This window comes from Zingiber officinale, chromosome 9B, assembly GCF_018446385.1.
Source record: "Zingiber officinale cultivar Zhangliang chromosome 9B, Zo_v1.1, whole genome shotgun sequence".
In the NCBI taxonomy this organism is placed as follows: Eukaryota; Viridiplantae; Streptophyta; class Magnoliopsida; order Zingiberales; family Zingiberaceae; genus Zingiber; species Zingiber officinale.
The window spans coordinates 83624667-83639579 of record NC_056003.1 but is presented as its reverse complement, the minus strand read 5'-3'; the positions used below and the strand labels follow the sequence as shown (position 1 = coordinate 83639579).

At 37.0% G+C, this 14913-nt stretch overlaps 1 protein-coding gene and 1 long non-coding RNA gene across 2 annotated transcripts in view; both read right to left on the bottom strand.

Moving 5' to 3' along the window:
• LOC122022632 (rust resistance kinase Lr10-like) overlaps positions 1-14913 on the bottom strand; it is a gene marked incomplete in the record, with an annotated part of 142714 nt that overhangs the window by 74169 nt on the left and 53632 nt on the right.
• LOC122022636 lies at positions 5921-8640 on the bottom strand. The gene is made up of 2 exons (XR_006123046.1): positions 7949-8640; positions 5921-6272 (listed from the first exon to the last, which is right to left on the bottom strand). It is a non-coding gene; the product is annotated as an uncharacterized LOC122022636 (long non-coding RNA).

Here is a 14913-nt window from a genome sequence, read left to right as displayed (position 1 = left end):
TTCAGAAGAGGACTATGTAATGAACCACAAGCCCATAAGTAAATTTGCTCTTAAAGAAATAATAAACGACACGTCTAATCTAGTACCAACTGTACAAGATGAAATATCATAAGAAACTGCAACACGTATCACAAATGATACACAATTACAGACAGTGCCTCATTGTAGTGGGAGGGTTGTTAGGCAACCTGAAAGATTCATGTTTTGGGAAAGTCTTTGGACTTGATCCCTAGCGAACATGAACCTAATCCCCGAACATATGACGAAGCGCTCCAAGATAAGAATGCAGCATCTTGCCAAAGAGCAATGAATACAGAATTAGTATATATGTATTCTAATAAAGTTTGTTAGCTTGTAGAACCACCAGATGGTGTAAAATCCATTAGGTGTTAAAAGGTCTACAATAAGAAAAGAGGGATAGACGGGAAGGTGGAAACTTTCAAAGTAAGGCTTGTTGAAAAAGGAAACTTTTTCACTGGTAGCCATGCTTAAGTTTATCCAGATTCTTTTATCTATTGTTGCTCATATGGACTATGAGATTTGACAAGTGGATGTCAAGACAGCTTTCCTTAATAGAAGTCTTAAAGAAAACATCCATATAAAGCAACCAGAAGGGTTCATTGCAAAGGACAAAGAGCATCTTGTATGAAAGTTCAATCAGTCTATGGACTGAAGCAAAGCTTCAAGGTCTTGGACATCTGGTCTAATGAAGTAATCCAGGCCTATAGATTTATTCAGTGACCCGATGAGTTTTGTGTATACAAGAAGTGTGATGGAAACATGGTGGTATTTCTTGTACTATACGTAGATGACACTTTTGGTAGTTAGAAACAATATCAAAGTGTTGTCGGAAGTAAGGGTATGGTTGTCTAAACAATTCGATATGAAAAACTTGGGAGAACGCACACATATTCTCGGGATCAAAGTGATCACAAGAAAAGAATGTTGTGCTTATCCCGAGCTTCATACAATTCTAGCTCGTTTTAGCATGCAAAACTCCAAGAAAAGTTTCTTACCTTTTCAGCATAGAGTAGTTTTATCTAAAGAGATGTCTCCAAAGACATCAAAGGAGATAAAAGGATATGAAGGCAGTTCCTTATGCTTCGGCTGTCGGAAGCCTAATGTATGCTATGTTGTGCACGAGACCGGATATCTGTTTTGCCCAAGGCATAATTAGCAGATATCGAAGTAACCCAGGACCGGGACACTAGACTGCCGTAAAGCATATTTTAAAGAACCTTAGAGGAACTAGAGATTATATGCTAGTTTACTAGGCAGATGATTTGATCCCTGTAAGTTACACGAATTTTGACTTCCAATCAGATAGGGGCAATAGTAAGACGACCTCGGGATTTTGTGTTTACTTTAGGAGGTGAAGCCATATCTATGGAGGAGTGTTAAGCATAGGTGTTTTTTCAAACTCCACCATAGAAGCTGAGTATGTGGCAGCCTCTGAGGTAGCCACAGAAGTTATATGGCTCAGAAACTTTATGATGGACTTAGACATGATTTCTGGTTTGTCCAAAATTATTATAATTTTTGTAATAATAGTAGTGCAGTAGCAAACTCGAAGGAACCATAAGTCCATAAGGCAAGTAAAACACAATAGAGCGCAAGTACCACCAAATACGAGACATCATATAACGAGGCGAAGTTGTTGCCACCTAGATTGCATCAGATGATAGCTTGAGAGATCCTTTCACTAAGGCCCTTAAGACAAGAGCTTTTGATGGGCATGATGAAGGGTTGGGAATCAGATGTATGGCAGCAGATATGGCAGCTTAGTCTTTGAGTATAAGTGGGAGACTGTTAGAGTATATACTAAAAGCCTAACTTTTTGTAAACATTTATATTTGAAATAAAAAAAATCACATTGATCAAATGTTTACATTTATTTGTTAAGTGTAGTTGTTCAATTAATTTATATTATAGATAACATGGTGTGTGGTGTCACACACAGAAGATCATGTTATCAGTTCTTTATAAATTATAAACAGTTGCTCACGACTAAGATGAAAAGGAACAAACCATTGGAATAGTCGTAATGTAATTAGGTATTAGTTTATCTTGACTAATAAATTACACTAATACACTCTAAGTGTATTGAGTAGGACCATTTAAGGTAAGTTCTTTTTATACTGACTTAATAAAAGAACAAGACCTTAGTTATTATGGAAGTGTGTGCTCTTAATTCTAATATAATAACAAGCACATATATTTAGAATTTATTTCTTTGACTTATCAAAGGGTGAGATTCAGCTCGATAAATCAATAGGCTCGATAAGTTGGGAAATGATATTACTTATAGTGTGTGTTGTTGATTATAGAAGGAAATTGTGTCCTAGTCATCTAGGTTGAGAATGTCCCCAAGAGGAGCTCATAAGGATTGTCATATTAAACCCTGCAGGTGGACTTAGTCCGACATGACAATGAAGTTGAGTGGTACTACTCTTGGACTAAGACATTAATTAAAATGAGTTGTCAGTAACTCAATTAATTAGTGGACATTCGATATCTTAAACACAGGGAGACTAACACACTCATGATAAGAAGGAGCTCATAATGTAATTTGGAATAGGTGTGGTAGTGCAATAATAACTCTCTAGTGGAATGAGTTATTATTGATGAACTTGAGTTGTGTGTTCAGGGCGAACACAGGATACTTAAGCTCGTCGGAAGGTCAAAACTAATTTCTCCTCTAGGTCTCTGTCGTAGCCTCATTAAAGTCTCAAGTCCATCCATATAAAAGCACATCTTGGTGTCCAAGAAAGGGGTCGGCCCAAGGCTTGGTGACCAAGCCAAGGGCCGGCCACCATCTCCTCAAGAGGGTCAGCCCTATGCTTGGTGCCCAAGCAATGGAGGGGCCGACCACTATATTTCAAATTAGGAGGGGTGTTTTGAATTTTTAAAATCTTCTCTTTGTAGATAATTACAAGTTTAAAAGAAGGATTTTAAATTTATAAAACTTTTCTTATTTGAATTAGGTCACATGGTTTAAAAGAAAGTTTAAAAGTTTTAAAACTTTCCTTTTTTAACCATCCTCATGGTTGTTGGAAAAAAGGAAGGGTGTTTTAAATTTGAAACTTTTTATTTTTGTAACCATGTTAAAAAAAAGGAAATTTTAAAAGAGGAGTTTTAAATTTTAAAACTTGGTTTTAATTTTTAAAAAATTTTCTTTTTTTAACATCCACTTTAAGTAATTAAAAGAGAGCTTGTAAAATTTTAAAAGTACTATCATGTTTTGCTTATAAAATTTTTACAAAGTTTTTATTCCTCTTTAAGTGGTCGGCCACCCTTGCTTGGTGCCCAAGCAAGGGGCCGGCCAATCAATTAATCAATCAAAGATTGATGATTGAATCAATCAAGAGGAAAGAAATGGAAAAATAAAAGGGGAAAAGGAAAAATAAGAGGAAGATTTTAATTTTTGTAAAAAGTCTTTCCTTAGTTGCCTTGGGCAAGTAATATAAAAGAAAGGGAGGAGAGGCCTCATGAATTAATGCTATTCTTTTCTCTCTTCTCTCTAGTCTTCTCCTAAGGGCCGGCCCTTGCTTCTCTTCATGCTAGGGTCGGCCACCTCTTTTGGATACTTTATGTGGTCGGATACAAAGAGAAGGAGAGGAAGAAGAGAAGTAGGGATTGCATCTATTATTATTCTATTGCTTGTGTGGCCGGATCTCTCCCCTTTCCTTTCCCCTTACTCTCTTTGGTTCCTTGGTGGTGGTGGTGGCCGAATACTAGAGAAGGAGGAGAAGCTTTTGAGTGGTGTTCATCTTGGAGGATCGTCGCCCACACGACGTCCAAGAGGAGGCGAGGAATACGACAGAAGATCTCAAGGTTATTAGCATACAAAGAAAAGGTATAACTAGTAATTGTTTTCCACATCATACTAGTTATTTTTCTTTATAAGAATTCCAAACACAAAATACATTAGATTCTAGTTTTTCGAATTTGTAATTCGAGTTGTGTTTTTTTTTATTTTTCGAATTTATGATTCGATTGTTCTTTTCAATTAAACCTAATGTTATTTTAGGAAATTAAATATTGAATTTCTATTAAAGGCTTTGTCGAGGTAGTGGTGAATGATCCCATACCCAAGATGGTCTAGTGTCTCGCCATGTTTGACCTGGGAGCCGATTTTAGAAATAAATATTTAATTAACTTTATAACATAGGTTAATTTGGATCAATAGTGTTAAGTTTCGCTTGCGATGCAAATCTAAACCATTAAGATTAGATAAGTTAAATTTGGAATCAATAATGTTAAGTTTAGTTTGTGATTCCTAATTTAACTTCTAAATAACACAATAGGTTGTTTAGGAAAGGTTCGACACTTGTACAAAATTTTTGTTCAGTGGAACCGGTACGATCTTCCTAGGACCAACCAACATCTCACACCAACAATCTCCCCCTTTTTGATTATAGCAACACGGTTCAAAGTTAAGTAAAAACATAACAGAGAATACAGAAACATAAACATGAGCATAAATGAAATAACTTGAAGATAACATCTTATGCTCCCCTTTCATTATCATGTTTAAGTTCTTAACTTATGTTTAAGTCCCAAAACTTTACTTAACTTTGACTTTTCTCTCCCCATTTGACATAAATCAAAAAAGAATACAAGGAAGAGAGAAAAAAAATATTCTATTTAAGTTTACGCTCCCCCTGAAGGGGAGCACTTAATTGAATTTAACTTTGAGATATAGTTTCTTTTGAAAGATCCTTAGCTAATTTATAAATATTTAACTTTTTCAAAACAAGTTTAGATGAACTTAATTTTTGAAAATAATTGCTTTTGAAAAAGTGTTAGAAAAAAATAGTTAAGTAACAGAAACTCGATAAATGGCTCAGTTAAGGACTTAATTAGCAAAATGTAATAAAAGTTTAGTCTCAAAAAGTTGATCAAAAGTTAAGTACTTGACTTAAAAACAATTTTCATAAAATCATAGTTTAGTTTGAAAGATGCTTAGCCTTAAAAATATTTATCCTTTGTAAAAAAACATAGACTTAGTTTGAATTTAGCTTAAAAATAATTTTGTAGAAAAAAATACTTTGCTAAATAGCTAAGTTTAGAAACTACCTTAGCTAAGGTTAGTTTTGAAAATTACTTACCTAAAACTTAATTAAAAACTTAGTTGAGAGGTAGTTTAATAAACACTTAGGATTGAAAAAGAAAATTCTTACAAAAATACTAAGCTTTTTCAATAAAAAAAACTTAGTTAAATTTTTAGCTTTGAAAATACTAAGATTTAACAAAAAACTTTTGAAAATAATTGTTTCGTCAAGTATTTAGCATTTTTTTTAAACTTAGGTTTAAAAAAACTCTGAGAACTTTAATACTTAGCTTCAAAAAAAACTTAGTTAAAAGTATAAAAAATTTGATAACATTTTTAACTCTACAAATATTTTGATAAAATCTTAGATTAAAAGTACTTTGTTAAAAGTTTAGTTTCAAAGATAATTTCAAAAAAGCTTAACTTTAAAAAATATTTTATTGTAAAAATACTTAAAAATATATTAGCCCATTTTTTATTTTTATCTTTTTAAAGATAATTCATTTTTTTTAAAAAAACTTAGCTCAACTCTCTTCACTCCCCCTTGATTAATACCTTAATAAACTCTTAGGGTCCTAGAATCCAAGTATATAAAGGAAACAAAAACTTAACGATTATTGTTTATTTTCCTAATTTTCCATCTCACCCATTATAGGTTATCAAGCATGTTCAGTTTATAAGTGCGTGTGAGATGAGGTTAACTTTATTTTGAATTTAATTAAAAAACATTGAAATTGAAATTTAAAATATAAGTTTGAATTCTTCAATGATTTTGAATTCCAAATAAGTAAACTGTCACGCCCCCAGAGGAGTCCCTACCGACAAAATTTCGACAACATCCGCGAGTATCGGTGACAATATGAAGCATAAATGCATATAACCACAGACATACTCATTAATAGTATATAACAGCCCACATGCTGAACAAATAACACAACCACGCAGATTTTAATATGCAACCCACATGGCTGAAACATAACAAAGCGGAAATCACAACATAAGGAACATAAAACAACAGAACAACTAACTGTGAGCCGACCCGGCTTGACACATAAACGACACATCAAATACAAGACAAACTCCATATAAAATATACAAATACGAGAACAAGTGCAAAACCAAATATGCGAACGGAAACACTAACGGTAGGAGTAGCTCGGTGTGACACGGGACTAGCGGACAGGATCTCAGGTGACTCCATAAATCCTTTACCTGCTACCTGGCGAAATAACCAGTTTACGGGGTGGTGAGTATAAAGACTCAGCGGTTAATAAACAGATAGTGCATGAGTATAGTAAAGAACTAGAAATACAAAGGTATACAGTCTCGTAGGGAATATAGCAGATACTAAAGTGATATTATAGTAAGTGTCTATACCTGAAACCATATCCTAAACTAGTAAGGTCAGGAATAGTACAGACATGCTACGGTATTGCTCATAACTACATGAGTAGCATGTAACGTATATACATAATACCAATAGGTGAGTCAGTGTTTAAACACATACAACAAATGTATATCTCAACATATGAATGCATATCAGCATAAGTAACAACAGCATCATAAGCTAGCAATAACAGCATAAGTAATCAACAGCAGCATAACTATAATAACAACAGCATATGCACGATGGTCACCCCACCCACCCCTCTGCACCACGACCTCTGTATGGTCAAGAGGTCGGATCGATGGCAATTGTACGACACTCCAGCCGCTACTACTCTCGAGTGACAGAGTGGACAGTTTACATAGTAGCTATCTAACTACGTAGCAATAGGGTCCCTGCTGCTCACAACTCCAACCACCACTACCCATGAGTGGTCGAGTGTGGCACGACGGGACAAGCGGCACGCTCTAGCCGCCACTACCCATGAGTGGTCGAGCGTACGGCCCTAGCCAACGACCCTCTCAACCACAATGGAGACATGGTCGCCGGCATGCATGCAATGACATGATGGATAAAATGCAACAGTCATCATATATATATAAATAGAAATTGGGGATGCTATATAAAGCCAGCATGCTCAATAAGAAACATATATCAATAGCAGTCAAAGCAAGTAAACATGGTATCAGGTGTCCATACCCAATATCTAATATCCAGTATCTGGTATCTATATATCTAGTATCTAGTATCTAGTATCTAGTATCTGGTGTCTGATATCTGCTAAATATCATGGATGACAATGAGAGACTGTAATAGATACAAAAACGAGTAGCTCAAAGATCGAGTGGATAAGTATCAAGCACGGGAAATATACGAGTGGAGTCAAGATAGATACAGTAGCTAACCAAATGTATAAAGCTCATGCACTAGGGTCAAAATACTAAATAGATAAAGCAAGAAATACCCGCCTTTATCTATCGATCGTGATAAGGTAAATCCCACATCATGATGAACGTCCCATACCAAAGTCCTGCGTAAATCAATATATATATTTTATTTAGCTAAATTCATAAGAATTAAATTAGCTAAATAAAATCTCTAACCTAATTAGGATAACTCCACTCAAATATGATCTCTGATTAATCCTCCAAATAATCCTTAATCACACAACCTAAATTAAAATAGGCTAATCATGAATCCATCCTACAAAATTCATCCACCCCAATTAATCCATCATTTAATCCATGACTTAGCACAACTAAACACTCATCAACCAAACTACACGGATTACAATCTTAAATGAAATCTGATACACGCCCATATTAACCCAATACTATCATCAACAATCAATTAATTCATCACCGAAATGCAAACTGATCTCCAAGCACTTAATGAATCTATCCTCTGTCCATAATTAACATCTCTAATTCCAAAATGAAATCAATCCAATACATCCAAACAAATAATGGATTTAATTCAATATTAATCCAAATTTATATACTTCTTACCCCAAACTAGATCTACAGCAACTTCCCCTCCAAACGCAACTGTGAAAAACAAGAGTTGTTGTCCTCTGCTAGAATAGGTGACCTATCTAGTGGTGAATCCGAGCAGCAATCCTCCACACCACAGGGGTCGCCAAAGCTAAGGATTTGCAATCCAACACCCCCAATTCCAGTGACACCTTTGTAGACACCTGGCTGAAGAAGTTGCTGCTGGAATCATGAGTAAAGGCAAAAGGAAGGGTGACACCGTCGATATAGGACAACGTGGTGCTGACCCAGACTAGGGTAGGGCTCCGAGAAGGGTAGAAAATGCTCCGGTGGAAGGAGATGGCATTGGACCTCCCTGGTCCAAGATCTGATGATGAGGAGCGATCGACACCCACAAGTTCGAGAGAAAGGAGGGTTGCGATGTCGGTGAAGAGAAGATGATCGGGGCTCGCACGAGTGAACGCCCACGTCTAGGGCACGAGGCGACTGCAGCTAGGGCACAATGATTGGCCGCCCTAGAAGTTGCGATGTTGACCGATGCTGTGGAGCTTCACCAGCGACGAGTAGCACAGCGTCGATCAGCGGTGGTCAACTTGAGGCGGTCGGCGGTGACCTGGCTTCGCGTAGAGAAGGGAAATCGGCAAGTGAGGGAGAAGAGAAGAGAACGGCGTGAGGAGAGGTTCGGGATTGGGGAAAGAAAAGGGGTTTTCGGCTTTTTAAAGCTAGGAATAATAATATTAATCTCAAACTTAGGTTAGCTTTAATTAAAGTCTAAGTTTATTCCTTAATCAACTCCCTCTTAAATGGTCTTCCAAACAGACTTCCACCTAACCCACCAATTCATCCCCTCAAAATGAGTCATACAGACTCCATTTAAATCTCGAAAAATTCTTAAAAAATCTCCGAAAATTCAATAAGATTATTCCTCAAATAACCCTATATTTATTTATTATTTGGGTGTCGTATTTTACATTCTCCCCCACTAACAAAACATTTGATTATCAAATTTACTGTTCAACTCGGGGATCCTCATCGAGGATTAACCACCAAGCAACACACTCATAAACTACTCTATCCAAGTATCATTAACAAATCTCCAACTGCAAGGTATGACTCTGTGGGTTATGAGCTCATTTAACTTCCGCTACTCCCACACTTCTATCTATACAACTGTGGATAACTCAACTGCCTCCAAAATTCATAACTCATACATCAGCAAACCTCTAGCGTCCATATAATGTGCTCCAAACTCTACTAGGTACGTGAGGTCAATCACGGATCTCAATCCGATACTAAACTCAAAGATATACCATAAGGTCTGGAAATCTCTCTACAGTAAAATTTTGCTACTCGATCCAAAGAATTCGTCCTACAGATCGATAAAAAGGGAATAAATCTAGTCAACTAATCCATGATTACTCAACACATCATATTCTCTCCGTGTCCAGGGTAATCCCACAACAAAGTCCATCATAACATGTGCTCACTCCATTCCAGTATCCGAATTTACTGAAATAATTCTGCTAGCCTCCGATGTTCCACCTTCACTTGCTGACAAACTAGACATCAAGTTACAAAATCCATGAAATATTTTTTTCATGTCGTTCCACCAATAGGAGCACTTTAAATCCCCATACATCGGGTGTCACCCGGATGTATCACCAATCCAGATCGAGGTGTTTCCTGCAGTAACTCTTCCCGGATAAGAAGTGACTCAGGAACACACATAACCTCCCACAGAAATAAAGAATTTCATTCCCATTACATGAGAATTTTGTCTACTGGCATAAGACTATTTTGCTCATGTTATATTGGAATTGCACCAAACCCCAGATATAATTCACTTGGATAGAGTACAAATCCATCTACACTAGAAAGTAATACTAAGACGAGTGCAGTTATCAGCTTTTCGTTTTAACTCCTGAAACTAGTCTCGTAAGCATCTGTCCAGGAAAGTTCTATACCCTTACCAGACAGTCCAGTTAACCACATAATAATGCTGGAGAAACTTTCAACCAATCTCCGGTAATATCCAGCCAGAACAAGGAAGTTGCAAGTCTCCTGTATTGACTACAACTACTCTCAATTGGTAACAACCTCTATCTACGATATACCCCTACTCATGACTATGTGTCTCAGAAATCTCACAAAAGACAATCACAATACGTACTACTGAACTTCACATATAGATGTTCCTGTCAAAACATCTTTAGAACTATACGAAGATGGTGTACGTGTTCCATCTCAAATCAGGAATAGATCACAATATCGTCAAAGAAGATAATGAAAACTGATCCAAACATCATAGCAATACCAAATACATCAAGTCCATGACGACATCTAGGGCACTATAAACCTAAATGGTAAAACCAAAGCCTCATAATATCCGTACAACTGACATTCTCTACCGTAAGATCACTAGCAATAGGTCTATAATCTAATCACCAACAATATCCACCAACCTCAAATCATCCTCGACCTCAATCAAACCTGATAGTCCCTTGAACAATAAAAAAGAAGAAGGAAAACATCCATCCTTCAACACCCACTGCTTATAAGGATAGATCTATCCGTCATGGTTCAACATTGCACGTCTATGTCGTACCACTATAGAGATGATATCCGGTGGGAAAATTTATTATCGTATATCTTTAGTGAGACAGACTAGTCATGTACTCACTAGCCTAATTTCCCACTGATCCACCCTCATCATGGGATACAATTAATATGTAGAAATTTATCACCATTCTACCAAAATATATCACAACTAAAATCCAAGGGTGTCCCTTGATTTCTTGATCAATGACCAACAACTCTCCAAATGGTAGAGATACGATCAATCCGTAAGATATGAGTATACAAAACTCTATTAATATTATCCAAAAATATCCAAAGAGTATGTCTACTTTCATCCATTTAAATACTCAAAAATCCACAGTAAAGGAATGACAGTCCAAAATCCAAAGGGTCACTCAACCATTTACTGAAAATCAACCTGTCAGCGAATATCACGACAAATCTCATAATCATATCCGTAAAATGACCTCCGACGAATGTCGATAAAATATCGAGCATCCTGATCCAACATATAAACTTCAAGACCTCCAATAAATGATCAGGTGATCAAGGTCATGAGATACTTATAGAGATAATGACTGTTGAGACGACTAACCATTGTCTTGTAACCCATACTACGATTGCTCCACATGAGTTTCAGTAACCTTTAGTGATGAGCAATAGACACAAGGGTAAAGGAGTGCCCTCAATAAGTAGCTAATCGACATAACTGTCGATCGTCACTTTGCTTCTCGAAGATCATCATCTGATATTTCCACTCGGTAACGGTGGAACTTCATAGGTGTTAATCAACTAACACCACCTTTGTATCACCGCGGTCATAAACCCCTAAGTATCATCGAGGATATCGCGATCGATCCATGTGTTAGGATCCTCCATGGAATAGCTTTAGGCGAATCGACTGATCATCACCTTATAAACCATTACGCTATTGAAAGATGTAGTAAAGTACTCGCTCAAACACCTCAAATATTCACCAAGGGATATTTTGTTCCCAAAATTCGTCTTATGCATCTTCATTCACGTGGTGTCTGGTCAAGTAAAGGATACATAGCTAACATCATCTTTTCTTCACCAGTACAAATCACATATCTAAATGTACTTACCAAGTTATACAACCAAATAATGGTTATATCTCGTAAGTGTTAAGCAGCTAGCTCTACACTTTTCCACATCGGAGGAGTCATCCAACTGAATGTACCTTCTAGGTTACTCAACCAGGTACATACAATCCATGGTCAAAGTCCCCATGAAATAGGATATATCGATCCTTTATAGACTAGTCAAGCCAACAATGGTATGTGACTAATTCAGTCCATTCTAAGTCTGCAAAAATCATATACTCATACGTGTCTTCTAGGTTATCTAACCAGACTCAAATAACCCAAAGGTCAGAATCTTCATGAAATAGTGTAATTCGATCCCCTACTGATCGGACTAATAAAAGTAGTCAGTACCCTACTAACTACACCGACAAGAATGGATCAATCTTCTCCTGACCAAGTCAACAAAGGAAAATCGATCCTCTACTAACCGAAACAACAAGAATAAATCGGTCCTCCATAGATTGAACCAACTAGAGTAGATCAATACTCTACTAGGCAAGTCAACAATGGTACATCGATCTTCTACTAACCGAACACACATGATATTTAGCAGATACTATCCACTACCAAACTAGTGATAACAAAAGCTACTAATACTGGTGATATAGTAAAATAAATCCCATGAGACTGTAATCCTTGATCTCTAGTAGGGTCAACCATGATCAATGATTGGCCCAACACATGTAATGTAAGCTAGAAAATAACTAGACAGGTACTAACAAAAGAGTACTAATACAGGGCATAACTATCAGAACAACTATGTATGTACTAACAGAAATGTAAGACAACGATATGCAAATATACCTCCTACAGCTTGGAGATTCCTGTCGATGCCTGGTCCCAAAACCTGAAAAGTCACATCAAGAAACCAAATCGTGAAAAATCCAAATAACGAAAAATAGGCCTCATAAACTAGTGGCTCTAATACCAATAAATTGTCATGCCCCCAAAGGAGTCCCTACCGATAAAATTTCGACAGCATCCCACCTGTACCGGTGACAATATGAAGCATAAGTACATATAACCACAGACATACTCACCAGCAGTATATAACATCCCACACGGCTGGACAAATAACACAACCACGCAGATTTTAATATGCAGCCCACACGGCTGAAACATAACCCATCGGAAATCACAACATAAGGAACATAAAACAACAGAACAACTAACTGCGAGCCAGCCCGGCTTGACACATAAATGACACATCAAATACAAGACAAACTCCATATAAAATATACAAATACGAGAACAAGTGCAAAACCAAATATGCGAACGGAAACACTAACGGTAGGAGAAGCTCGGTGTGACACAAGACTGGCGAACAGGATCTCCAAGCGACTCCATAAATCCTTTACCTGCTACCTGGCGAAATAACCAGTTTACGAGGTGGTGAGTATAAAGACTCAGCGGGTAATACACAGATAGTGCATAAGTATAGTAAAGAACTAGAGATACAAAGGTATACAGCCTCGTAGGGAATATAGCAGATACTAAAGTGATATCATAGTAAATGTCCATACCTGAAACCATATCCTAAGCTAGTATGGTCGGGAATTGTACGACCTGCTATGGTACTGCTCAAAACTACAAGAGTAGCATGGGAGGTATATACATAATGCCAATAAGTGAGTCAGTGTCTAAACACACACAACAGATGTATATCTCAACATATGAATGCATATCAACATAAGTAACAACATCATCATAAGCTAGCAATAACAGCATAAGTAATCAATAGCAACATAAGTATAATAACAACAGCGTATGTAGGGATGGTCACCCCACCCACCCCTCTGCACCACGACCCATGTATGGTCGAGAGGTCGGATCGATGTAATGCCCTGACTCGGGCGGGCCCCACCTGGATCGAACCGGGAATGCCACCAGAATTACCCATCAGGTTGACGACTGTACACCACTCCAACCGCCACTACTCTCGAGTGGCTGAGTGGACAGTTTGCATAGTAGTTATCTAGCTACGTAGCAATAGGGTCCCTGTTGCTCACAACTCCAGCCGCTACTACCCATGAGTGGTCAAGTGCAGCACGACAGGACAAGCGGCACGCTCCAGCCGCCACTACCCATGAGTGGTCGAGCGTGCGGCCCTGGCCAACGACCCTCTTAACCACAAGGGAGACATGGTCGTTGGCATGCATGCAATGACATGATGCGTAAAATGCAGCAGTCATCATATATATATATAAACAGAAATCAGATATGCTACATGAAGCCAGCATGCTCAATAAGAAACATGTATCAATAGCGGTCAAAGCAAGTAAGCGTGGTATTAGGTGTCCATACCCAATATCTAATATCCAGTATATATATATCCAGTATATATATATATATAAACAGAAATCAGATATGCTACATGAAGCCAGCATGCTCAATAAGAAACATGTATCAATAGCGGTCAAAGCAAGTAAGCGTGGTATTAGGTATCCATACCCAATATCCAGTATCTGGTATCTATATATTTAGTATCTAGTATCTGGTGTTTGATATCTACTAAATATCATGGATAGCAACGAGAGACTATATAGATATAGAAACGAGTAACTCAAAGATCGAGTGGATAAATATCAAACATGGGAAAAATACAAGTGGAGTCAAGATAGATACAGTAGCTAACCAAATGTATAAAGCTCATGCACTAGGGTCAAAATACTAAAGAGATAAAGCAAGAAATACCCGCCTTTATCTATCGATCGTGATAAGGTAAATCCCACATCATGATGATCGCCCATACTAAAGTCCTGCATAAATCAATATATATATTTTATTTAGCTAAATTCATAAGAATTAAATTAGCTAAATAAAATCTCTAACCAAATTAGGATAACTCCACTCAAATCTGATCTCTGATTAATCCTCCAAATAATCCTTAATCACACAACCCAAATTAAAATAGGCTAATCATGAATCCATCTTACAAAATTCATCCACCCCAATTAATCCATCATTTAATCCATGACTTAGCACAACTAAACACTCATCAACCAAACTACACGGATTACAACTTTAAATGAAATCTAATACACGCCCATATTAACCCAATACCATCATCAATAATCAACTAATTCATCATCGAAATACAAACTGATCTCCAAGCACATAATGAATCTATCCTCTATCCATAATTAACATCTCTAATTCCATAATGAAATCAATCCAATGCAGCCAAACAAACAATGGAATTAATTCAATATTAATCCAAATTTATATACTTACCCCAAACTAGATCTGCAGTAACTTCCCCTCCAAACGCAACTGTGAAGAACAAGAGATGTTGTC